This window comes from Pithys albifrons, chromosome 18 (assembly GCF_047495875.1).
Source record: "Pithys albifrons albifrons isolate INPA30051 chromosome 18, PitAlb_v1, whole genome shotgun sequence".
Lineage (NCBI taxonomy): Eukaryota > Metazoa > Chordata > Aves > Passeriformes > Thamnophilidae > Pithys > Pithys albifrons.
In genome coordinates, this window is record NC_092475.1 from 13,014,655 (window position 1) to 13,037,212 (window position 22,558).

At 49.0% G+C, this 22,558-nt stretch overlaps 1 protein-coding gene across 2 annotated transcripts in view; it reads left to right on the forward strand.

Annotated features, from left to right (window-relative positions):
- CBFA2T2 (CBFA2/RUNX1 partner transcriptional co-repressor 2) overlaps positions 1-22,558 on the forward strand; it is a 62,226-nt gene that overhangs the window by 13,740 nt on the left and 25,928 nt on the right. Inside the window, exon 1 of one of the 2 annotated variants that reach the window (XM_071572628.1) lies at positions 9,648-10,043. The exons of the other annotated variant lie outside the window; for it this stretch is intronic. The gene's annotated coding sequence lies outside the window, so the exon portion shown is untranslated. Of the gene's footprint in view, positions 1-9,647; positions 10,044-22,558 lie in introns of those variants that run through there. 2 annotated transcript variants of the gene reach the window in all.

The window sequence follows — 22,558 nt, forward strand, 5'->3', positions numbered from 1 at the left end:
TTCAACATACAGATGTTTGGCTTCTTCTGGCTCTTGAAGTTGTCTGAACATGTATGACCAGTGCGTGGGGTAGGAGACACCTGACTTCTTTGATGTGATCCTCCCAGCAAATGCTGATTTCAGCCTATTGCAAAATCTTTCTGAACTTCCATGCCAGGGGTGGTGGCACCTGGGTGTGAAATGCTTGGATCCAGGGCAGGCAGCTGCTCAGAAATGATTTCCTGCCAAGGACTCAGGATGGAAAAAGAAGTTTTGGGAATTTTGCATGACTCTCTCCTCCCCATCTCTCAGACTCCGTGGGGAGTTTTGTTGTTAGTGCTGGTGGATTGTTGTGGGAAGAGCTTGAATACCCAGGGAGTGAGTGGAGATGGGCAGCTGTGGGTGAGATGGGTCACCCTAAATCTGTGCTGGGGCAGCTACAGCTGGAAAGGTTGGGAACAGCTGTGGTGGTGCTGGAGGGACCTGATGCAGCAGTTGTGAGTTTCTCTTCAGCTGGGTTGTCTCAAGCTTCCACATGTTGAATCCTCAAAGCTTGTAAGGCTGGGTGGGTTGGGTGCTTTGTCAGCCTGGACTTGTTCAGCTGTTTCTCTTTTTGAGACCTGATTTTCTGTACCTGGTACATTTTATTGTTTCAGAAGGATCTTGTGATTGAATCGTTCTTCTCTTGGAAAATGTCCTTTTGTCAAGACCTTCCTTGGGACCAGTATGTTCTGAGGAGATCAGAAACCACCCTGGGTGCTTCATATTTGTCTTCACTAAATTATGCAGCATGGCCTAAATAAATATTTACTAATTTGAATATGGTCTTTGACACCTGGTAGAGCTGCTTGACCTTTGGCTGTCCTGATGTCTGCGTGTTTTGTGTAATTCTGCAAAGAATATTGGTTGGGATTTTTTGTTTGGTTTGGGGTTTTTTTTAATAACCATATGGAAGGGGAAGATTTTAAGTCCAATTTTCACAAGATAGGGCTGTTTAGGCCCAGGCCTCCTGTTTCCTAAAGGCAATAAATGGTGTCCTCAGCTTGATCTGGAGCTGAGTTCAGGGAGAAGGATGGATCCTGGTGGATCCTGCCAGGTCCTGGTGCATCCAGCAGCACCACCAGCCACTGCTACGGTCCCTTGTGTGCCCTTGTGAGAGGGAAGGGCCCACCCTGGTGTGATCGTGGGCTGAGCTTGGCTGTGGCTCTTGGAGGAACAGTGTAATGGAAATGACAAGAGACTTGGACCAGAGAAGAAAAATTCATGTTAGCCAGAATATGGCTTTTCATCCTCTTAAAATTCTTTTGCCTCTTTGAAGTGTGAATCCCAGATGCTGCAAAAGTATTTTTCCAGACATGGCTCTGCAGTCTCGCTGTGTATTTTCCACCGAATTGCTGAATTACTGTTTTCTTTCTGGCCTTCAGCTTTTTTTTTTTTCATAGTTTTAACTTTTTGTCTGGATGTTTTACATGGCTAAAACTCATTGCTGTCTCACACACCCATCTGAGAACTCCCCTGTGACAGTGTCCCCGCCGAGCTATCGCGTAGGACAGGAATGCTGCCTTTTTTTCCAGGAAACTTGTAAATGTGAATTTCCTGTTAACACCAGCTGTAAATCTGCAAATAGGCTCTGCTTCCGTCAGGAGAGGAAGGTAATAAAATTTCAGGTCCTCATTTGCTATGCCTGGTCCTACTTGAGCTGCATCCAAGCACTCCAGAGGCACAGGAGGGAACCTGATGGTTGCTCTGTGCCTCTGGAAATTAGTCTTTCCCTTTATTTTTTTTTCCCCTTTAGGCACCCAAGTATGGATGCAATCCTAATAAAAGCCAGTTGGAGAATCTCAAAACCTTGATGATTCCAAAGTCATGCTTCATTGGTTGTTTTCTCCTTTCCTTTCTTCCTTGCCTCTCACTGCAGAGCTGATCTTCAGTTTTGGGAAGTTAACTCTCTCCTACATCCACACCAGGCATTTTGGGATAATGAGCTGGCCCAATTCTGGCAGCTACTGGGAGAGCAGGCTGTGTGTTTTGGGGATGCTGATGTGTGTTTTCTTGCTGGGTAGGTAGCAGGGACAGGTAGCAGACACCTGGGCAGGTGGCCGAGCTTGCTCAGCAGATGCTGTGGGCTTACAGTGGTTGGGATGAGCCTGCTGATCTTCAGGATCAGCTGTTGGGAATGCTGGGGATTCTCTGTGCTGTTGGGGAAGGGATGGGAACAGAGAGTGGAGAAGGGAAGCAAAATTAAGGCAAAAAGAGATTAAAAGGAAGAAGTGGTTGGGAAGATCCTGCTGATCTTCAGGATCAGCTGTTGGGAATGCTGGGGATTCTCTGTGCTGTTGGGGAAAGGATGGAAACAGAGTGGAAAAGGGAAGCAAAAATAAGGTAAAAAAGATTAGAAAAGAGATTAAAAGAAGTGGTTGGGATGAGCCTGCTGATCTTCAGGATCAGCTGTTGGAAATGCTGGGAATTCTCTGTGCAGCTGAGGAAGGGATGGGAGCAGAGAGTGAGGAAGGCAAAAAAAGATTGGAAAAGAGATTAAAAGGAAGAAGTGGTTACAGAACATGGAAACAAGGAGCAAATGGCAGGATAAAAGGAAGGTCTGGATGGAGACTGAACTCTCTTAATAAGCATCCCATTAATTAATCGGCAGCGCTGGGATGTGGATGATATCCAGCCCTCTCCTGCTGACCTCTGCGCTCCCCGGCTGGTTTTCCCTTGGCTCCCGCCCCAGCCAAAGCAAACCACAGCCCTGCCGAGCGCTCCGGGCGGGATGGGAGGCACATGGCAGCGCTGTAAGGGGAGCTCTCGCCGCCGCCTGTGCCTGGGTGGGCGTGCTGGGCCTTTCGTAAACTAATAGCTCCCAGCAGTGCTACTAAATCAGACTTGGTGGAGCCGGGAGCGGAGCGCTGGAATGCCGGGCCAGGCGCAAAGGCCTCTGCCGGCTTGTTTCTTTTTTTCTTTTTTTTTTTTTCCTTTCCCAAACCCAGCGTTTGTTAGGTCCAAAGGGTCAGCGGAAAGCAGGAGAGGGAGCTGGCAAGGAAGAGCTTTGTAAAGAGAAATTTAATTTTTTTTAAATTTATGTTTTTAACCAACCCAGACGTTTTAAACTGGGGAGTTTTTGTGGTTCTTTGAGCCTGTTCAGTGCTAAACCTGCAAAGCCAACAATCTGGGATGCTGTTGGGCAGCCTTCCTTAAAATCCTAAACTGGTGGGTTTGCTGGGTTTGATGAACAAAACAGCTGAGGAATTTTTTTTCTTTTTTTTTTCTTTTAAATGACTTAAAGAGACTGTGGTTTGTGTGAGAATTTGGGATATTTTTAATCAAGGTTAGTGACAACTAATTAACGACACAAGAACCCTCCTTTGGTGGCCGTGTGATGGGGAGGTACCACCTTCCTCTTCCACAGCACCAGGCAAGGAGCAGAATCCTCATGGATGAGCAGTCCCAGGGACTGGAAAGGAGGGAAACTTGGGCTGAAATTGTTAAAAGAGCCCAAGATAGAGAAGGAAGAGCCATCCTTGGGAAAAACCAAGATCTGTAGGAGGGAAGTCACCAGTGGAGGGAGGTGCTGGAAACAATCTTGGGTACGTGATGACCCTGCAGTAGGGAAAGGGATTGGGATCCATCACATACATTTTATTTCTCACATTTTGATTGTCCTTTCTGGGCCAAGGCCAAAACACAAGTTCAGCTGACAAGTCCTGCTTGGATAAACTTTAATCTGTGCTTTTCTGATTGTTGAAGATCATCCACATGGGACATGGTAGGGGGTACTCGGAGCCCAGAGTAGGGTGTCTGATCCAGGACCCAGCTCCCAAAGCCCATTGTCTCACCTGCAAAAGGGAGGACTTCTACTTCCAAGGCTTGTCTGCACCATAAACATGTGTTAAAGGGGATGGCCCTGCAAGAACTTGGGCAAAATTGTCATAGCTAGAGAGGTAATTGATTTTTCCAAAATTGTAGAGAGGTGCCTGAGAGCTGCAGCAGAGCTCAGTCAGCACAGCTTCCAATGCCAGGAATGATCCTCATCGGGGTGTTGGGCAGTTACAGATGAGCATCACTGAAATGACAATTGGAGGGGAGGAGATGTGTGTATTTTAACAAATCTCTGTAATCAAACAGCACTGCTATTGATCTGGAAAATACTGTCAAGCTGCAGAGCTGTTGGACTAGAATTAATCCTCTGCAGGCTGGATTTTACTCTCTCCAAATAGGATTACTCATTTTTTCCATATTTCTGTGTTTGGTTTAAATACCCGTGACAGCTACAGAAGCTTGAATTTCTAATCAGAGCAAGGGTGTTAGATTTAGGAATTGGTTTGTTGTTTTGGGAGGGATGTTTTTGGACAGGATATCAGTTCCTGCCTGTTTTTTCTTCACATATGTAGTCACAGGAATTAGGCAGTGTGTGCTTAGTGATGTGTGTCTCCCCACTCCTCAATAGATGTCCAGAATTAACATTTCGGTAAGTTGTGCTTAGTTTCTTGTTGCACCATTGTTGCCCTGCTTTGTTTTGTTGTTTTGTGGGGGTTTTTGGACTATCTGCTTGTAGTTGTTCTGGGTGTAAAATTCTGCCAGCTCAGTTAAGACCAATTTTTAATATGGTTTTTCCTCTCTCTGGGCAGTATTGAAGTGGTACAAAAGCCAAACAATGCTGATGTTCACTCCTGAAGGAGGCAATGTAATTAGAATTCCCTGGGGGCTGGAGCCCCTCTGCTCTAGAGACAGGCTGGGAGAGCTGGGGTGGTTCACCTGGAGAAGAGAAGGTTCCAGGGAGACCTGAGAGCCCCTTCCAGTGCCTAAAGGGGCTCCAGGGGAGCTGGAGAGGGACTTGGGATTGAGATCCTGAAGTGACAGGATAAGAGGGAATGGCTTTAAACTAACAGAGGGCAGGGTTAGAAGGGATATTGGGAGGAAATTCTTCCCTGTGAGGGTGTTGAGGTTGGATGGGGCTTGGAGCAATCTGGTCTAGTGGAAGATGTCCCTGCCCATGGCAAGGGAGTGAAATGAGATGAGCTTCAAGGTCCCTTCTAACTCAAACCATTCTATGAAAAATTAAGCTTGTTAACATAATCTGCCATGTGCTGATTCAAATAATGGATGTATTGAAAAGAGGATGTTTGTTAAATGTGATAAATTTGCCAGGAATGGAAAGGTCTAATCTCTGTTTTGGGGAGGGTTGTATGTCTGTCTGCTGAGCTTGAGCTCAAGTCAGTGAGTCTCCCCTGCAACCCCACCAGCATCGCTTCAAAGGGAGCAGTCCCTTCTTGGCTCCACTGACTTGTAAGGCATAAAGAAGGCAATAAAACGTTTGACTTTCCTGCCAGACCTGAGCCTGGAGGAGTAGGAGGATCCCAATTGGTTTCCATCAGATTCCAGTTAGCACGAATTTACGGTTCCTACTTAGCCTGATAAATGGCTTTGGCTGCCTCGGCACGTTGGGATTTATTTTTCTGTGTGATGGAAAGTGGTCAGCTTAAGAAGGCAAAGGATTTCCAGGGTTGCTGTGATTTCAAGTGAAGCTTCTTTCTGAGGCAAGAACACAGCAGGCAAAAAATAAAGTCGAGGCACATCATGAAATATGTGTGGAATAGCAGAGAAATCAGAAGCAGTTCAGGTCTCTTGTGCTTGCTGTGGCAAAGGGCTGTGATAGGCATAAAAATTCCACTGGAAACTGGAAAAATTCTTCAGATTTCCTCGCTTTCCTCAGAAACCACACTGAGCAGCAGGTATCAATAGCTCCCAGTGTTCAAACTTTGTTTGCATGGTTCTTTCTATGGAACATTCCCAGCAGAAGAACGCAGAGGCAGATTAGCCTGGCTAGCCAGGGAAGGCAGTTGCCCCTGTGCTGCCCGCGGTCCCTGCTGCCCACGGTCCTGCTGCCTTGCAGTCCCGCTGCCCGCGGTCCCCGCTGCCTTGCAGTCCCCGCTGCCTTGCAGTCCCCGCTGCCTTGCAGTCCCCGCTGCCTTGCAGTCCCCGCTGCCTTGCAGTCCTGCTGCCCGCGGTCCCCGCTGCCCGCGGTCCCTGCTGCCTTGCAGTCCTGCTGCCCGCGGTCCCCGCTGCCTTGCAGTCCCCGCTGCCTTGCAGTCCCCGCTGCCTTGCAGTCCCGCTGCCTTGCAGTCCCCGCTGCCTTGCAGTCCCCGCTGCCCGCGGTCCCCGCTGCCTTGCGGTCCCCGCTGCCCCGCGGTCCCCGCTGCCCCGCGGTCCCCGCTGCCCTGCGGTCGTGCTGCCTTCCTCTGTGCTGGTGATGTCTGGGCTGCAATACCTGTTTTAATGCATATTTGGGGAGCAGGGAAGCCTCTTGGTTACAAAGAGGTGCTGCTTGGGATCAGTAGGTGGTGGACTGCATCCCTGGAAGTGTTCAGGGCCAGGTTGGACCCGGTCTAGTGGAAGGTGCCCTTGCCCATGGGCAGAAGGATGTAAGTGGTTGGGTTTTAAGATCCCTTTCATCCCAAACCATTCTGTGACCCCACATCTCACTGCTTTCTATTAGTGTGTTGCCTCTGCCTCCCTCTGCTCCATTTGCAAAGGAGGTGGCTGAGCAGGACGTGGCTTGTGGGACACTTTTGCCTGGCTTGCTTTGCAGAAGTCGGAGCTGCCATGTTGGTGTTGCTGCAGAGACCAGTTGGCAGTGGTGTGATTGCCTGTGGCTCCATGGATCTGCCTCATCTGAGGGGTGGCTCGTGTTTTGGATGAGCTAAGGCACACTGGTCATGTGTAAGACACAATCCATGAGCCTTTCAAAGGATGTTTTGCAGTGGCTTCTGCTCAGAGCACCCAGGTAACCCAACCATTAACTTTTATTCCTTGAAAGTCCAAACCCACACATGCATCCAAGTCTGAGCCATGAAGTCTGGCATCTTCCTGCCTCTCAAGCCAGAAGTGGGGATGTATTCCCTGAGGATGTTGAGGTTTTGGTTGAAGTTGGGCTGTGGACACCATGGCAAAGAGTATGCACATTTTCATAAAGATTTATAAAGTCACATCATTGTAACTATACTTAAAATACTTGGAGTGGTGTGAGTTTTTGACGTTTCAAACTACTTTAGGTTGTAAAAATAGGGAAAACATTTCTTTGGCCATGGGTTGACAAAGGATAGGTAGAACCCAGTTGTCATAGCTGGGGACAGCTTTTGTTTGTGTGAAGTGAAATGTTACAAGCTGTTCAGGTCCTTAAGTTAAAACACAATTAAAAAAGAAGTTGAGGGAACAGCTGGTGCTAGTTACCTATTTCACATAAAGGCCCCAAACCCCAGGCTGTCCCATGTACTTTCTGAGGGCACCATCTCTGATGCTTTTGACCCAGAGACCTGCCAGCTCTCAGGTTGCATCTCTTGAGCACCTTCTGTTTGTCATACAGCATCCCCCACTGTCACGCTCAGACCAAAGTCAGCTCTTGAATTCACTGGCTGGTTTCAGGCTAGTTTGGCAATGCTGGGACAGGGAAGAGCAGTGTCTGAGGTGGAATGCCTAATGCCTTAAGCACAGGGCTGCATCCATCTGCCTGCTACCATCTCCACTGGGGACAAAGCTGCAACATGAGCTTACTTCTTCTAAGACATCAGAGCATCCACATAAGAGCCACTGCTGTCGGCACAACCCCAGCCAGGGAGGGCTCCTTGCAGTGCGAGGCGCCGGGGATTCCATAGGAAAATAACTTCATTAGTTCTGGTGCTGGTGGAGCTGCTTTGGGTTGTGTCTCCCTTCATTGTCTGTGTAATTTAGAGATGATTTTTCCATCTCAGCTTATGAAATATTGAGAGCTTCAGTATTTTGCGCAACCTCCATCAGAAGTGTCGGGAGCCCCAGTGAGCTGAGCTTTCTGCAGTTGTGTGTTACTAACGTGCCTTACCAGCAGCCCCACCAGCAGGGACTGAGGTGCAGGAAGAAGTGAGTGGCTTTTCCCAGCCCACTTTGCTGCCTGAGCATCACCTCATGACATGCTCCAGGTGTCTGTGTCCTGATACTTAAATGTGATTCACTTTTTATTTTTTTATCTGAATCATAAAATTGCTGCTCTTGGGTGAGGTTTGGAGATGGGAGAGTTGCTGAAAACCTGTGCCCCCTCTGCCTGCAGCCAGCCAAGGAAGCAGCAGCTTCAAATGTTTCTACAGTAGGCCATAAGTCCTTCCAAAATGCTTCCCCAGCTGTCATCCAGCATCCTATATTGGGAGGCCTGTCCTCTGCAGGAGATCGTGGCCCCTGTGTTCATGAACACACATGCCGTGCCTGCTCACAGAATGCTTTTTAATACTTCCTTTAAAGCACTTTTCTCCCTTTACAGCCTTTTCCCCTCCCAAAGGAAAGCAGAGGTACCTTAAACTAATTAGGAATAAGCAGCAGAGAAGCTGGGGGTGAAGGGTTAGGTGGGATGCTGGCAGGGGGCAGTACCTCTAGAAGGTTTATGGACATGGCTTGGCAGTTAGCAGTAGTGTACCAGAGCACTGGGAATTTCATAAAAAAAAGAACTTTGTGAATGAGTAAATATCCAGTCATACCTACACCAGTGATGGAATTTGGCATGTGTGATTTCTGTGTTTCTGAAAAGCCAACATCCCTTAGCTTGCACAATGACAGGCTCTTAGTTTGCTGCCCTGGGAAGTTTTGAAGGGAAAGCACAGAGGTCCCTGGTCCTCAAAAAGGGAGCTGGAGGAAGAGGTGGCATTGCCTGCAAAGATTTGAGGAGGATATCAAGACCTGAACTTGCTCAGCTCTATGGACTGGAGTGGTGAATCCCTGCTGATATCCTAAAATGTGTCTGTGCATGGTCTGCAAACAAAACACAAACCTCGCTTCTCCTTCTGGGATGGTTTTATGGGAGCTGGGAGGAGGATGGTGTGGAGGAGGATGGTTTGAGCAGTAAGTGGAGGGTTGGGTGCCCCTTCCCGGGGCAGTACTGCCAGCAGCCAGGGACGCCGCTCTGCGGGGCCAGGAATGCTGTTGTGTGCCCAGCGCCCAGTTCGAGGGGAACGGTGCGGGACTGATGGGATTAGTCAGGGGCCTCCAGTTAATGTCTGTTGTTCACCCCACACCTCGGGGAGAGGCTGTTCAGGATTACCAGGAGGTTCGTAGATGGCAGAGCATTTGTAGATGTCTGTGCGTTAATGGGAGGGGGAAATGTTCCAATGTGGTTGTGTCCGATGGGCTCCTGCTCTGAGCCTCCCTCGCTGCTCTGAGGTTCTGGTGGAGTTCACTCCCCGTATAAAACATTTCGGATTTACATTTTCCTCTAACACTTCCTCTTCGATCCCGGTAATATGTTACACATTTAATTGCTCTTCCTTTGAATTCTGCAGTCTGCCTTTGGTACCCTTGCAACATCAGTATCTTGTTATCTTGTTGTTGCTTCTAATTGCTAACACATGCCAGCTTTCCAGCGCTGCAAACTCCGGCGCTGGGCTCGGGGCGGGGGGAGAGTTTACAGCGAAGATTTACGTGCGTGGGGAAACCTTCAGAAAATTAATCCGCTGCTTTACCCAACAGCTTATCCAGATTTCAAAACCGAGGGCTGAACGAAGGGCGATGTACCCCCGGTGCTCCATAAGGCAGAGGTGGTTGTGGGAGGGAGGGTGGCAGAACCCGTGTTGGTCGGCAAAGCCTCTTTTCCTCCCGCTGCTGTCTCGCTGTTATTGCCGGCCATAAACAAATTACGTGTATTTAACAAGTTAATGTCAGGCGGGCTGCGAGGCGCTGGTAGGTGTGTGCCTGGTGACATCAGCTGGCGAGCAGCCTGGCAGCAGCGCGGCACAGGCAGGGAGCCGAGGGTGTGTGCCTCTAAGCTGGGTATTCTGGCAAGGTGGAGAGCTGGTCTGTTTGGCAGGACCTCCCCATCTGGGATCCATCTGTGTTTCCCTGGAATCGGACAGGCGGCTCCAGGCAGTGAGAAATCGCAGATGTGCGGGACCTGACACATGTCCAGCTAATGAAAGGAGAAGGCAGGCTGGGCTCCGGCTGCGCTCGAAGATCACGAGCAGAGGAGGAGGAGGAAGAGCGCTTTTCTTTCTATTTCAGAGAAACTAGGTGTATTCAACAGCAGCTGGATCCTTGCAACCTCGCTGGTTAGGGTAAGCAGCTCCCGGGGTTATTTTTGAACAGCGCTGGGTTAGGATCGGCGTCCCCGGTGGCAGCGGGGATGCTCGGGGGGATGCTCTGCCCGTTGTGCCGACAGGAAGGTTTGAGGAGCGACGTGTTTTGCCGGAGGGCTGGGGACACCCTCAGCCTTGGGAGAGCAGGGAGAGGGTGGGAGCGGCGGCGGCCGCAGCGCTTTGCCAGCCTGCCCGGTCCTCTGCAGTGGCTGCGCTGGGGGAAACTTCAATAGCCGAGCCGGCTGCAAGCGAGGATTCTGCAGCTGAGAAAACACTAAACTCTCTCTGAGGAGAGCTGCGGTACAGCTTGTTCCGTGTTGCTATGGAATGGTTCTTATTTTTTTTTAATTCCCCCCGGCTCCGCGAGCAGAGGGCTGGGATTCAGCGTTTTCTGGGGAAATGGCAAAGCAGGAAGGGTTTTGTGTGTTTTAGCAGAACGTGTTTTTCTGCTGTGCCCAGCCTTACTCTGGTTTCTACATGCTGGTATTGAAGCTGGGAGTGGGGAGGGGGGTTAAATCTGCAGAGGTGGATTTCTTCCATTGGCTCCCGAATTTCCTTAATTTTCCCTGTGTTTTCAGAGCTTCTCTGCATTGTGGCAGAGGCTGCTCCCTTTTTGTCTTTTCACTCCTTGAGCAGCAACTGATGCTCCCGGCATCTGAATCTCCCGGATCAATTCTGTGATACCGGAACAGACCTCCCCCTATATATTTTCCCTGTTGGGCTGCAGACTGCTGTATTTTCTGGTTTTCCATTGTAATCCCTGGATCCTGCATATTTAGTTTAAACCTGCCCCTTTCCCCCCCTCCCTGTCTTTTGGGGAGGTTCAGCAGTTGGTATTGCTCCTCCAACCCTCAGTGTAGCTTGTTATGAAGATCCCTCCTCTGTTGCATGTTTGCTGAGCTGCTGCCCCAGGGTGTGCTCCCCCAAATATTACCAGCTTTTCTTTCCCCTGCAGCACTCAGCTCCTGTGCAACAATACTCACAGTTCATTCTGTGTGCTGGAGAAATCCTGCCCAGACGTGGGAGATGCACCAAAATCAGCACTCAAAGTTTGGGGAGCTGAAATGTGACTGAGCATCGCTTGCTGTCAGGCTGCAAAAAGAGAGAACATTTGTTAGGCTGTCTGGTGCAGGTTGATTCTCTTTGGTGCTGTGTTGTCTGGGTTGGTTCTAAGTGCGCCAGATGACAGGGTTTCCCAGGGGAGAGCCTGGCCAGGCTCCCTGGCTGGGTGCATGGGCTGTAGCTCTGTGCTTGGCCACTCTGTGGGCCACCTGAAGGTTTTTCTTCTCTAGCTGCATTCAAGCATTTGGGTCTAGGCTTTAAAAAAATAATGTATATATATTTGTTATAAGCCTGCTTCTACAGACACACCAAACATCCTCTGTGTCCCTCGCTGTCCCCAGAGAGGAGGCAGGAGAATGTCCTGCCCAGTGCTCTGCGACTTCAATCTCTCAAAGTGCATCAGCACAAAGGAGACAGAAACACAAAAAATGTCCAGCAGAGCCGTTCAGAGTTTGGTGATATTTAAAAGCAAAGGGCTGGGCTCCTCTGCTGCAGCTCTCCTGGAGACTTCCTGAATTTGTGAAGGCAGTGCAGTGTGTTGGAGCATCTGCTCCTGTGGTCTCCTTGCAGGGCTCTGATTAAGCAAACGGAAGTTTCGCCGGCATCAGGGCAGCAAGATTTGGCCATTAAACTACTAATTTGCTGGAGTCTTGCTCAAGCCCTGCAGGAAACTTCCTTTTTTTTTTTTCCTCAGATTCCTTTATGTTTAGAAAGGATTTGGGGTGCCTGACGAGCTGAGTGCATAGGTGAGAGAGGTGATGGTAGTTTGGGAAAGAGAGTGGCTTGAAACTTGGTGTGCAGTTATAATAATGTTACAGAAATGGTGTAGGACATCCAAGTGAAGGTACTTAGTTTTTGTCACAGTTGTCTGCTGGGTGACATGATTTTCATGATTAATATGGAAAAGATGTTTAGTGTGATTTTTGGGGCTATCTAGGCTTTGCCTAAATGACTGTGTGTCCTCCCCAGCCAGGCAGCCCTACCCCAGCACCCCCAGCAGCTGGAGAAACACACAAATAATGCAAACCTGAAAGACTCCAGTGTGAGAAACAAGGAAAAAGGGGCAAAGCAAAGGCAGTTTGAGCAAATACTGCCAACAGGAAAGTGCAGTTAAGCCAAGGGAAGGATTTGAAGGGTTTGAGGAAGGAGCAGAATTGCTAAAGGCAAAGAGAATAAATCGTTAATCTGAGAACTCTGTTACACAGGGAATGCCCCAAGGAAAAGAGCAGAAACTGCATTTAATAGTGAAAAGGCCAAACCAGTGCTGCCAAGTCGGGCTCTGCTCTGCCCAGGGACTGGAGCCACAGCCCCTGCTTACTTCCAAGATGCTGCTATTTTTGCAACTTGCATCTGCTGGTGTTGCAGAGACTTGTTCAAACCCGCCAGAGCTGAAAGCAAAGGGAGCTTTTCTCACGTGAACCCCGGGTCAGGCTCTTGGGTTTGGTTTTCCTTTTGTTTTATTTCTCTTGGTCTTACAGGAGCAGTGTCCCCAAGAGAGTGGGATTTCACTTAATCCTGCCCTGTCTGTCCCATCGAGTGTGAGTCCCAAATTATTTTATTGCTGCTTTACAGAGCTTTGTCACGTGTCACCCACAGTGGATTTTGGCTTGTAGAAGTTATCACTGGTTTGACAGGTTTGTGTGGTTTGACTTCAGGAGCTGAATTTTCAAGGCAACCAGTTCTTTGGTCCTCAAATTGACCCCTAAATGCAGGAACCACCAGCAGCATTTAGCAGGAGGCAGCACTGTCATGGTTATGGGGTGGGATGGCTGAGCCAGGTGGCCTCTTGTTTTTTCCAGCTCTGTTTTTTTAAGGTTTGGACAAAAAACAAAATTTGTTTGATGGTTCTGTGTGATGTTTATAGTATAGCTGGAGAGTTGAATACACTAATTTGAGGACTTGGGCATATGCAGCAGATTTAAAGCAATGCTGGCTAGTTGTTACATCTGAGTAGGAGACGGTCGTAATCTGTTCCCTGTTGGGGTTTTTCCCATTATAAGAGCTGGCTTATCCATACTTGTTCTGGGCTGGATGGTAAGCTTGCCTTTATCTCGTGACTATTTCCATATCTGATTGCTTGTTCGGAGTTAGGTATGAAATGTGTTTCGACAGACACTCCAGAGCAGTCCCTGGGGGCAGCGTCACTGCAGGTCTCCGGGAGCCTGTTCAACTTTTATTTTTATGATGGAGACTGTCTTAATTCATGCAGCGTTCAGGGAACGGCTGGAAAAACCTTTGTTTAGAGCAGGAGCAGCAGCCAGGAAGAACTGGTGAGCGATGATCCCACAGTTAAAGTGCAGCATGGAGAGGCTTGGGTTCAGTGCCTGGGTCTGCAAGCGATTTTCAGAGGCAGGACCTTGACCTTAGCACAGCTTTGTGTGTCAGCAGCTTATGTCCAACAGGACAATAGCAATTTCAGAGGTTTCAAAGCATTTTAAAGTGTAACTATCATGCCTTTTATTGGGCTGGGCAGTGGCATTTTTATAAGCCAAGCTTAAGGTTTTAGAATAATGTGTATTGAATTTCCTTGGCGCGCTCTCGGCCGCAGCATTCCCGTCTCTCACGGTCACAGCAGGACTTGTGCTGTGGATGGAGGGCAGTCACAGGTGGCCATAAGACAGTTTAGAAGAACCAAGACTTGCAGATGCGCTGCTTGATGTTACTCTCTGGTCCTACGGAAACAACGAAGCCAGGAGTCAGTTTTCCTTCCCGCAACAGGACGCCACAACCTGCCGGTGAGATGCTGAATAACCATCCCTTTCACAAAAAAAAAAAAAAAGCCTCAAGAGCATTGATAACCATCAGTGAGCTCGCCCCAAGGAAGGCGAGGAGAAGGAGGAAGACCACGCTGCAGCCCCGAACCGTCTCGAACCTGTTGCTGTCCGGCACTCGCACTGCGGGTGTTGGAAGGGCTGGGCTGGGCTGTGCCGGGGGAGCGGGGCCGTGCGGGAACAGATGTGCGGGGCGCTGCGGCCGCGTGCCGGCTCCTGCCGCTGCTCCCAGCGCCAGGTGCAGCCATTGTTCCCGCCGGTCCCTATTCAGCCGCCCTCGGCTGCCGCTCCCGCATTGTTCCTCTAGGAAATTAGCATTAAAAACCCATCCGAAACCCCCCACGTCCCTCAACTGCAGGTGACTGTTATTGGCCCCAGCTGCCACCCTTGTGCTTGATTACTTCCATATGGGGTTGTGGCAAGAAGTAGGATCCACTTATTGATTTTTTTAAAAAATATTTTTTCCCCTTTTTATTCCCCCCCTCCCACCCCACAGACACTTCAGCTCTTGCAAGGAACAAAACCCTGAAATCTATTAAGCCCCCGATAGGCTCCAGTTGCTGTTACAACTGGGATGAATGTTTTACAAGCAGAGCTAATTACACCCTCCCTCTGCTTTCTTCCTTTCTTCAGCCCCCACCCCATAAATGTAAAATAACCAGAGGGCAACTGGTAGTAAATTAAATCTTTGCAGTGTCCTGAGAGGAGGTTTCCCTGCTAGCAGGAAGAAGTCTGCTGGGCTTTACATGTTATTTGGGTTTTGGGTTTTTCTTTTTTGCCTGGAAAATGGGAAACTGGCTTGTTGCTGTGGCACACCTATTAAAGGGACACACAGATCCCAACCTGCATCTGGGTAGAAAAGGAAGAAACAATTGAACAAGTGGGCTGTTAATTTGTGAGTGTTGTCAGCTGTTGAGAGGAGCCAGAGAGAAACGTGCCAACTGAGGTTACAAAATTCTAGGAACTCTGTGATTGCCTCCTGGTGTGATTATCTGCAGGGCAGCAGGTTCCTTGAAACCCCAAAATTTCTTCTGGGGCACTGCTGGCCATGGAGCAGCCTGGGTTTGTCTTGAGGTGAGAAGGGCTGAAGTTGGTGAGAGGGAGGGAGGCATCTCTTGGTGCCCTACCTAGGACTCGAAAACAAACCTGCTCTGCAGAGGCGTGGAGCATCCCTGGTGAGGAACACAGGTGGGTCATGTCCCGTGACGTGGGGACCTGCCCACACAGCCCTGACATACTTTGTACCAGGCAGGGATGGAGGAGAGTGGCAGCTCGTGTCCATGCTGGAGGCTCTGGGCAGAGCTTTCCTCTGTGCTGCTGTCCAGCCAGCTTGGGTGACACAGCAAGGCTGGAGGGCGGTCGGCTGGGGTCCAGAGAAGAGCAACGAGGCTGGAGAAGGGACTGGAGCACAAGTGCTGTGGGGAGAGGCTGAGGGAGCTGGGGGTGTTTAGCCTGGAGAAGAGGAGGCTCAGAGGTGACCTCAGCACTGTCTGGAACTGCCTGAAGGGAAGTTCTGGCCAGGTGGGGGTTGGTCTCTTCTCCCAGGCACTCAGCAATAGGACAAGGGGGCACGATGGGCTCAAGCTCTGCCAGCGGAAATTGGAGATGAGAAAAAAATTCTTTGCAGAGAGAGTGCTCAGGCATTGGAATGGGCTGCCCAGAGAGGGGGTGGATTCCCCATCCTGAGCTTGGCCGTGGCACTGAGTGCCATGATCTGGTAAAGGGACTGGAGTTGGCCCAAGGGTTGGACTTGATGATCTCGGAGGTCTTTTCCAATCCAATTGATTCTATGATTCTGTGATAAGTCTGTGGAGTTGGGTTTCCCTTATGGAACACTGGGCCTCCCAGAATTAGTTTGGTGTTGAGCTTTGTGCTGGTGGCTCCTGGCAGAGCGGCTTGCGGGGGATGATGGTCCTCGGAGCATCTTGCCCAAAGTGTTTCCTGCTGCCTGGGCCTCAGCAGGTTCCTGAAGGTGAAAGCCCATCAGAGCACTCTAAGCCTCAGCTGTTACAGCTTGTGAGACTGTTCCATAGGGAATCAGTAGGTTTTGTGTCTTTGCATTCTTGGTGGTGCCCCAGCAGCTACTTCATGCAGTCTTTGTGTTTTGTGCTGGGGGTACACTGGGCACCCCCAGGCAGGTCATGGTGAGACGTGTCAGGGCACTCTGGTGTGACAGAGGTGCTGAAGTGTCCCGTTGTGGTACAGACACATGGAAGCAAATCCCTAGCTAGAAATGATCCCAGATGTGCTCATCTCAGAACAGGACATAGAAGACACAGTCATAATGGAGAATGGCTTTTCACTCAGCAAACACAGCCAGAGGGACCTTGTCCAAAGGGGCTAGTCTAGAAGTAGGCACTGAAATGAGTCTTTGCAGAGATACAAAAGTCTTGGGGTTGGCTGAAGCTTGGCTGGTTGACCTCAAGGTTGTGAATGCAAACTTAAGTACACATGGAGAATGGATTTTTCCTGAGATTTTATCTCTCTGCTTGGGTTCTTTGGCATTTGCAAGGTTGACTTCCACTATGAGCTCCATCCTGTCTTTGACAGGTGGGACCTGCCAATGTGGTTTGTGAGGAATTAAAATAAAAATTTTGGTTGCTATCTGAGAAGATGTGTTTAGCTGAAGTACTTGACTTATTTACTGCACATACTTCCTTCCTGATACAGACCTCTCCTGGCTTGGCTGCTCGGCATGGACCACCCAGCTCTTCCTGGGAAATATCCATGCAGGTGCAGCCGTGAAGGTTGTGCACATCTGGTGGTGAACTTCTGAAAAGATCTTGTTCTTAGGGGTACTGTGCAGTGTGGGGAGAGCTACAGGTAGATCAGGGCAGAAGGTGGATGAAGATAGGAAGGCAACCTAATGCAATCGCTGGAGTGATTTTCCTCAGACTTGTTTTAAACCCTTCAAAGTCAAATCTCAAACTTAGGGGGTTTCTTCTCCCTAATTAAATTAACAGGCCATATGGTGTTTACTGTGAGCGCCTGCAATATGGAAGGAGCTACCTCCTGGATCACTTTCTTTTTTCAAAAGCTGCTGCTTTACCTGATGTCACTGTTCTGAAATGTTCTTTTCGGCAGCGGGCACAGGGGGTTATTTCTGCCACCTCGCTGCTGTTGGTGTCACCTTCTGATCCTGGGGCTGAGCAGTATCATAACCTGTTTCTGCAGCCTTCTTTGTCTTCTCCTGGCTTTTGTAATGTCATTTTGCTGCTTGGTGGGGAGTGTGTACAGGTCAGGGCTTTTTCTCATGCTTTTTCACAGGCAGGTAATGATTCTTGTTCTTGTAGCTGAGGAGCATAGAAAACAACTCAGGGTGGGTGGGTTTGAGGGGTGGTGATTTTTTTTTCACAACTACTACTAATTTTTTTTCTTTGAGGGTAACATGACCATCTCAGGGATATGTGAAACTGAAAGTTTTGTGGAGTTTTGCTCTTTATTACTGGGCTATTTTTAAAGAAAAGTTACTTTGCATGTGCTGCTTTTATCTTCACATGAAATCTCGAGGAGGAAATTAAGACCTCGAGGAAGAAAACCATTGGTTTATTATCAGACCCTTCCATTTAGCTCAACAGGAAATATGGTTCTCTAAAGAATCTCTAAACCTGTAGGTGAAATCAAGGAGTGGAAAGTCTCAGGTTTTGCTGTTTGTTTTGAGCTGCTCTCTCATTTAGTTGGATTTTTTGGTAAGCATCATTCCTGTGTGAGTGGACTTGGTGTGAACTCATCCTGCACCTCTCCAATGACCTTTCTCTGCGGTTTTAACTTGTTGATGCATCTTTTCTGTAGGAGCTTTGTGACCCTTCATCTTGTGCCAGGCTCAGCTTGTTCTGGGGTGTCTGAGCTCCCAGGAACAGATCCATTTGTGTCCGCTGAAAACACCCTGCCACATTAGCATATTCCTGCAACGTATGCTCAAAGGGTGTTTCTTTGCAGAGAAGCCTCTCTAAAGATAGCATCGTGAAGTTCTGTGTTGTCAACCAGGGACACTTGATCTAAAAAACAACATTTGATACACAGACAAGGTTTGCAAGTGCCATCTGGATTCTAGGAGATAAGCTAGGTTGTCTCTGTTTTGCATACACTCACCAGGAAAAAAAATGGGTCCGGGCAGATTAATTCTTTAGGATCACCTGAGCAGAACTATTGAGTCCACACGAATGTCCTCGGTGACATGGGACACCAAGTGTAATCCCATACCACTGGGTATCATGTGCCTGTGGACCTGCTTAAGGTGCTGGAAATAATTCTGTAGTTTAGTGGTATGTTATTGAAACCCAAGTGGCATCAATTTAAATTCTCTGGGGCCAGCAATATTTTAATCTCTTTTCAAGCCAACTGCCAGGCAGAACCTGCAAATGATGCAAAGCCCCACAGAAATGGGCATCTTTTTAGGAGGTGGGATGCAGGGAACGCAGATGTCTTTGTCTGGCTTCAGTTCTGTGTGGTGGAGAGTCTGTCCTCAAACCCAAGCCAGCTCTGAGAGAAGCCTGAACACCACGAATGTCTAACATAGTCCTGGGCTGAACAGCAAACTCACTGTCCACATCTCTTCAGGGACATGTAGCTTATAAAATGTATTTTCCTTCAGGGTCTATTTCTTGACTTTCTAGTTATCCTCTCATATGCAAATCTAATTTGCCTAATGAGCTGGTGAGTGTAATTGGAAGGCAGCCTGCACTTACAGGATAGTGAAAAGTCTCACCTGTGCCCAAGCACAGATGGGGCTCTGCCTCACTGCTGCATCATTAGAGGAAATTTATAGACACTGTGTCACAGGCTTTGCTGTGACCAGAGGAGGAAAACAGCAGTTTCAAACAAACTTGGGGATTTGTTGGGGTTTTTTGTTACCTGGTCTTGCAGTTTTGGTTGTTGAGCTTTTTGGTTAATGTAATATTTGTCTTTTCCCTGCGCTGCCATTGATGGAGGGAGCAGGTTAGTGCAGGTTACTGGTAACTAGCTGAGGACAACCCTAAGAATGACAAGCTGGAAAGTCTTGTCTGTGCTGTGTTGCAGTGGGATGGCTTGAAAGCAAGCACAGCAGCAGCTGAGCCAACCTTCACTCTGCAGTCCCTGTGCATCACTGAATCTCCAGAGGTTATCCATGGAAAATCTCCACCTCTGTTGCCCACGAGAGGGAGGGGAAGGAGGCACAGCAGAGACAGTTACTGCTGTGTATCCATCTCTGCTGGGGTTGTTCCCTGAACAGACCAAGAAGTTGCGGCTGCCCCATCCCTGGAAGTGTCCAAGGCCAGGTTAGATGGGGCTTGGAGCAGCCTGGGATAGTGGAAGGTGATCCTGCCCATGGCAGTGGGGTTGGAACTGGATGATTTTTGGGGTCCCTTCCAACCCAAAGTAGTGATTCAGAGTAGTGAGCTTTAATGTTTCTACTGTCCATGCTGGCTCCTGGTGCTACAGGTGTGCAGGGGCCCGTCTACATCATCAGGCTCCTACACCCTTCCAAAACCCACCCCTAAAAGCACTCCTGTGCTTCCAGCTCTGTGAGATGGTGGAAAACCTTCCACATTCTGGTCAGGTCTGGGGAGGAGAGCAAGAGCAATTTGTGCAGTGGCGTGAGGAGTGTTTTTAAGAGGCAGAATTGTCATCTTGGCAGGGCTCCTGTGTGTGCCATTGATCGGGAGGGACTATTAGCTGGGCAGCAGTTAATGCACTTAGCGCCCAAGTGAATGAAGTGTGCTCTCCACAGAGCTGCTGGGAGTTCTGCAGTGATTAGTGAGTCTTGGCTACCTCGGGAACATTGACAGGGCAGCAAGACAGGTGTTGGTGTGGGCAGCACTGCCAGCATGGGGCAAGGGCTGCTGTGGGAAAGCCACTGTGGCTGTGGGTGAGGGGCAGTCATCACTGAATCCCAGAATGGGTCAAGTTGGAAGGGACCACACTGGGTTATCTGGTGCCACCTCCCTGCCCCAGCAGGGTCATCCCAAAGCACATGGCACAGGATCGTGTCCAGTTGGCTCTGGAATATCCCCAGTGAGGGACACTCCACACCTTCTGTGGTCTCTGTTCAGTGCTGGGTCACTGCACAGCAAAGAAGTTCAGGTGGAACTCACTGGGCATCAGTTCCTGCCCATTCCTCTTGTGCCATGGCTGGGCCCCCCCAGCAGAGCCTGGTCCATACTCTGCCCCCTCCCTGCAGGCACTGCCAGACATGAGGGAGGTCCCCTCTGGCACTTGTAGGATGTTGTAAATAGTGGAGATGGAAATCCTCCTTGATTTCTTGGACAAGTTGCCCAGTTTTGGATAAAGTCAGGTGGAACTTTAGCCCTGGAGCTGCTGGCAGTGGGTGAGCTCCTGCTCTGCAGCCTCCATCCAGAGAAGGGAGACTCCCTGCTGGACTCTCCTTTATATTTGGAAAAAAACCCAAATGGGATGACTTCAGGGACCCAAGGGGGATATTTTTCTGTATCCTTCCCAGATTGCCTCATTTGGAGGTTGTGGTAGAAGTTGGTTAGTGGTTTGCTTTGCACTGGATTTAGTTTTTGTGTTGTTTTTGCAAAAATGACTATTGTTTTCTTCCAAACTGGCCCTTGTGCCTGTGAACTTCTGGACTGCTTCCTTCTCCAGATGGTCAGGACTTACACCTGTTCTGTGCTTAACAAACAATTTTTGGGGTTTTTTTTCTTGTTTTATTTAGGCTTTTGTAATATCTTTGGGTGTCCTTGCTATTATTTGTGCTTCTCTGTGGTCACATTGGTTGTTATGGATTAAATGTGGTTTTCTGTCTTGAGATTTTTCTCACTTGCTTAGGAAATGACCTTGCTTTTCTTTTAATTGGCGTTATTTACAGTTACTGGTAGTTGTGCCTGGGCTGCTGGCACTGGTGCTTTGGGTCTGCCTTGTATGTAGAGTCTTTTGTATCCCAATTCCTGTATTACTGACACTGAGTACTCATCTACTCACTGAATATCCTCACTCATCGATCCCAGATCTGCTGGTTCTCATTAGCTCCAGGTCCCCACGTGCTCAGCAGCATCCATGATGCTCTTAAGAAATCCACATTTGCTCAGTACTGGGTATTTTTCAAGGTCAGTGGTGTTTTTTAAAGTTGATTTATAGTAGTGGGAACCAAATCATCAAGCAGCAGGGCTTGGAAGATGGAGGAACTGGGGGGAGGGATGTATCTTAAATTCTTGCCTTAAAGCTTCTGAATTAAACCTCCTCTATACATCTTTAATAACCAGGTTTTAAGTTTTTAATCTTCAGTTACTGGATAACTTCAAGGGGAATTTGTGGTGGGTTTGAATTCATCCTTTTATTTTAAAAGATGTATTGATTTTCAGGCTGTTCCCCTTTTCCCTGTGTTGTATGAACTTCCAACATCCTACAGATCCCTGGGCTGTGTCTGTACTCACCTCTCTGTCTGGTGGAGCAGTGCAGGGAGTGAGGACCTGTCCAAGTCATGGACAATATCCATGTTTGTTGTTCCCAACAAGGCAGGTGAGACAGGATCACTGTGAAGGTCCAATCTGATCCCAGGGAAGTCCAGGGGAAAAAGGTCAAGCTTGCACAGACAAGAGCTGTCTCTCCTGAAGGAGACTTGTGTTTTCCTCTTGCTGCTGTGGCTGAAGGATTTCTGGGTTTTCTGACAACACAGAACTTGAGTGAACCTTGCTGTTCTTCTCATGATCTGTGGGAGCTTCTGTACAGACAAAACAACCCTGTAGGAATTGGTGCTGCATGTGGCCAAGTGGATTCCCAGCAGCAAACAGGGAGTAGAGGCACAGGTGTGGGCAGGATCCACAGTCCCAGGAGCTGTGTGGTTGGGATCTGAGCTCTCCTGGCACTGGAGCTTGGGCATCACACCATGCTCAGCTGCTTGAGGTTAAAATGCACCAGGAAGTGTGATGGACGTGCTTGATGTAATGTTTTCCTGAAAGGAAACTCCCCAAGTGATTGCTCCTGAAGAGGCAGGGACTCATCCTGCAGTGAGCAGAGTGGGACTGCTGGTGGGAAGCCCTGAAGGAAAGGGGCTCGCTGTGCTGACCCAGAATTAGCATCTTTCACAGCATTTCCTGAATTTCTTAGGGAATTGGTTAGAAAATTTTCTCCTCTTCCACAGCTCTACTTTTCCTACTGACACCAAGAGCTGGGATGTAAAACCCCAGGCAGTGAAGAAGAAGGGTGGCTCTCTCCCAGAACAAACCATCTCTGTTGGCTTTCTCCAGCTTCCAGGGATAAACCAGACCCACAGCATGGGTGCTGCAGGACCCAGCAAAAATCCCCTGGGAAGAGTGTCTCCTGGGGAAGCCATGGGGATGCTGGACCTGTAGTGCTCTCCTGGATTTGGTGGGGCAGCCCAGCAGGGAGAAGGGCACTGCTGCAGTGTGGGAGCTGTGGCCTCACTGTGTGTGCAGCTCCAGTGATGCTGCAGTGCTGCTCCTGCTGGAACGTGCTCTTTGCAGGTTGTCCTTTTCTCAGATCCTTTGTTAAAGGATAAAGGAAGGCATTGAGGAGGCTTGGTGTCCCAGGCTCTTGGGTGGGTAGAGTTTGTGGAGTGATTTTGTGGGTTAAATCTCTTCTGTGAAGATCTTGCTGGTGGATTTTAAACAACGAGTGCTGCTCATGCACCTCTAATTGCAGTATTCGTGTGACAGGCTTGTGCAGAAGAAGCTGCAGAGCAGCCAGAATCCTCTGGGA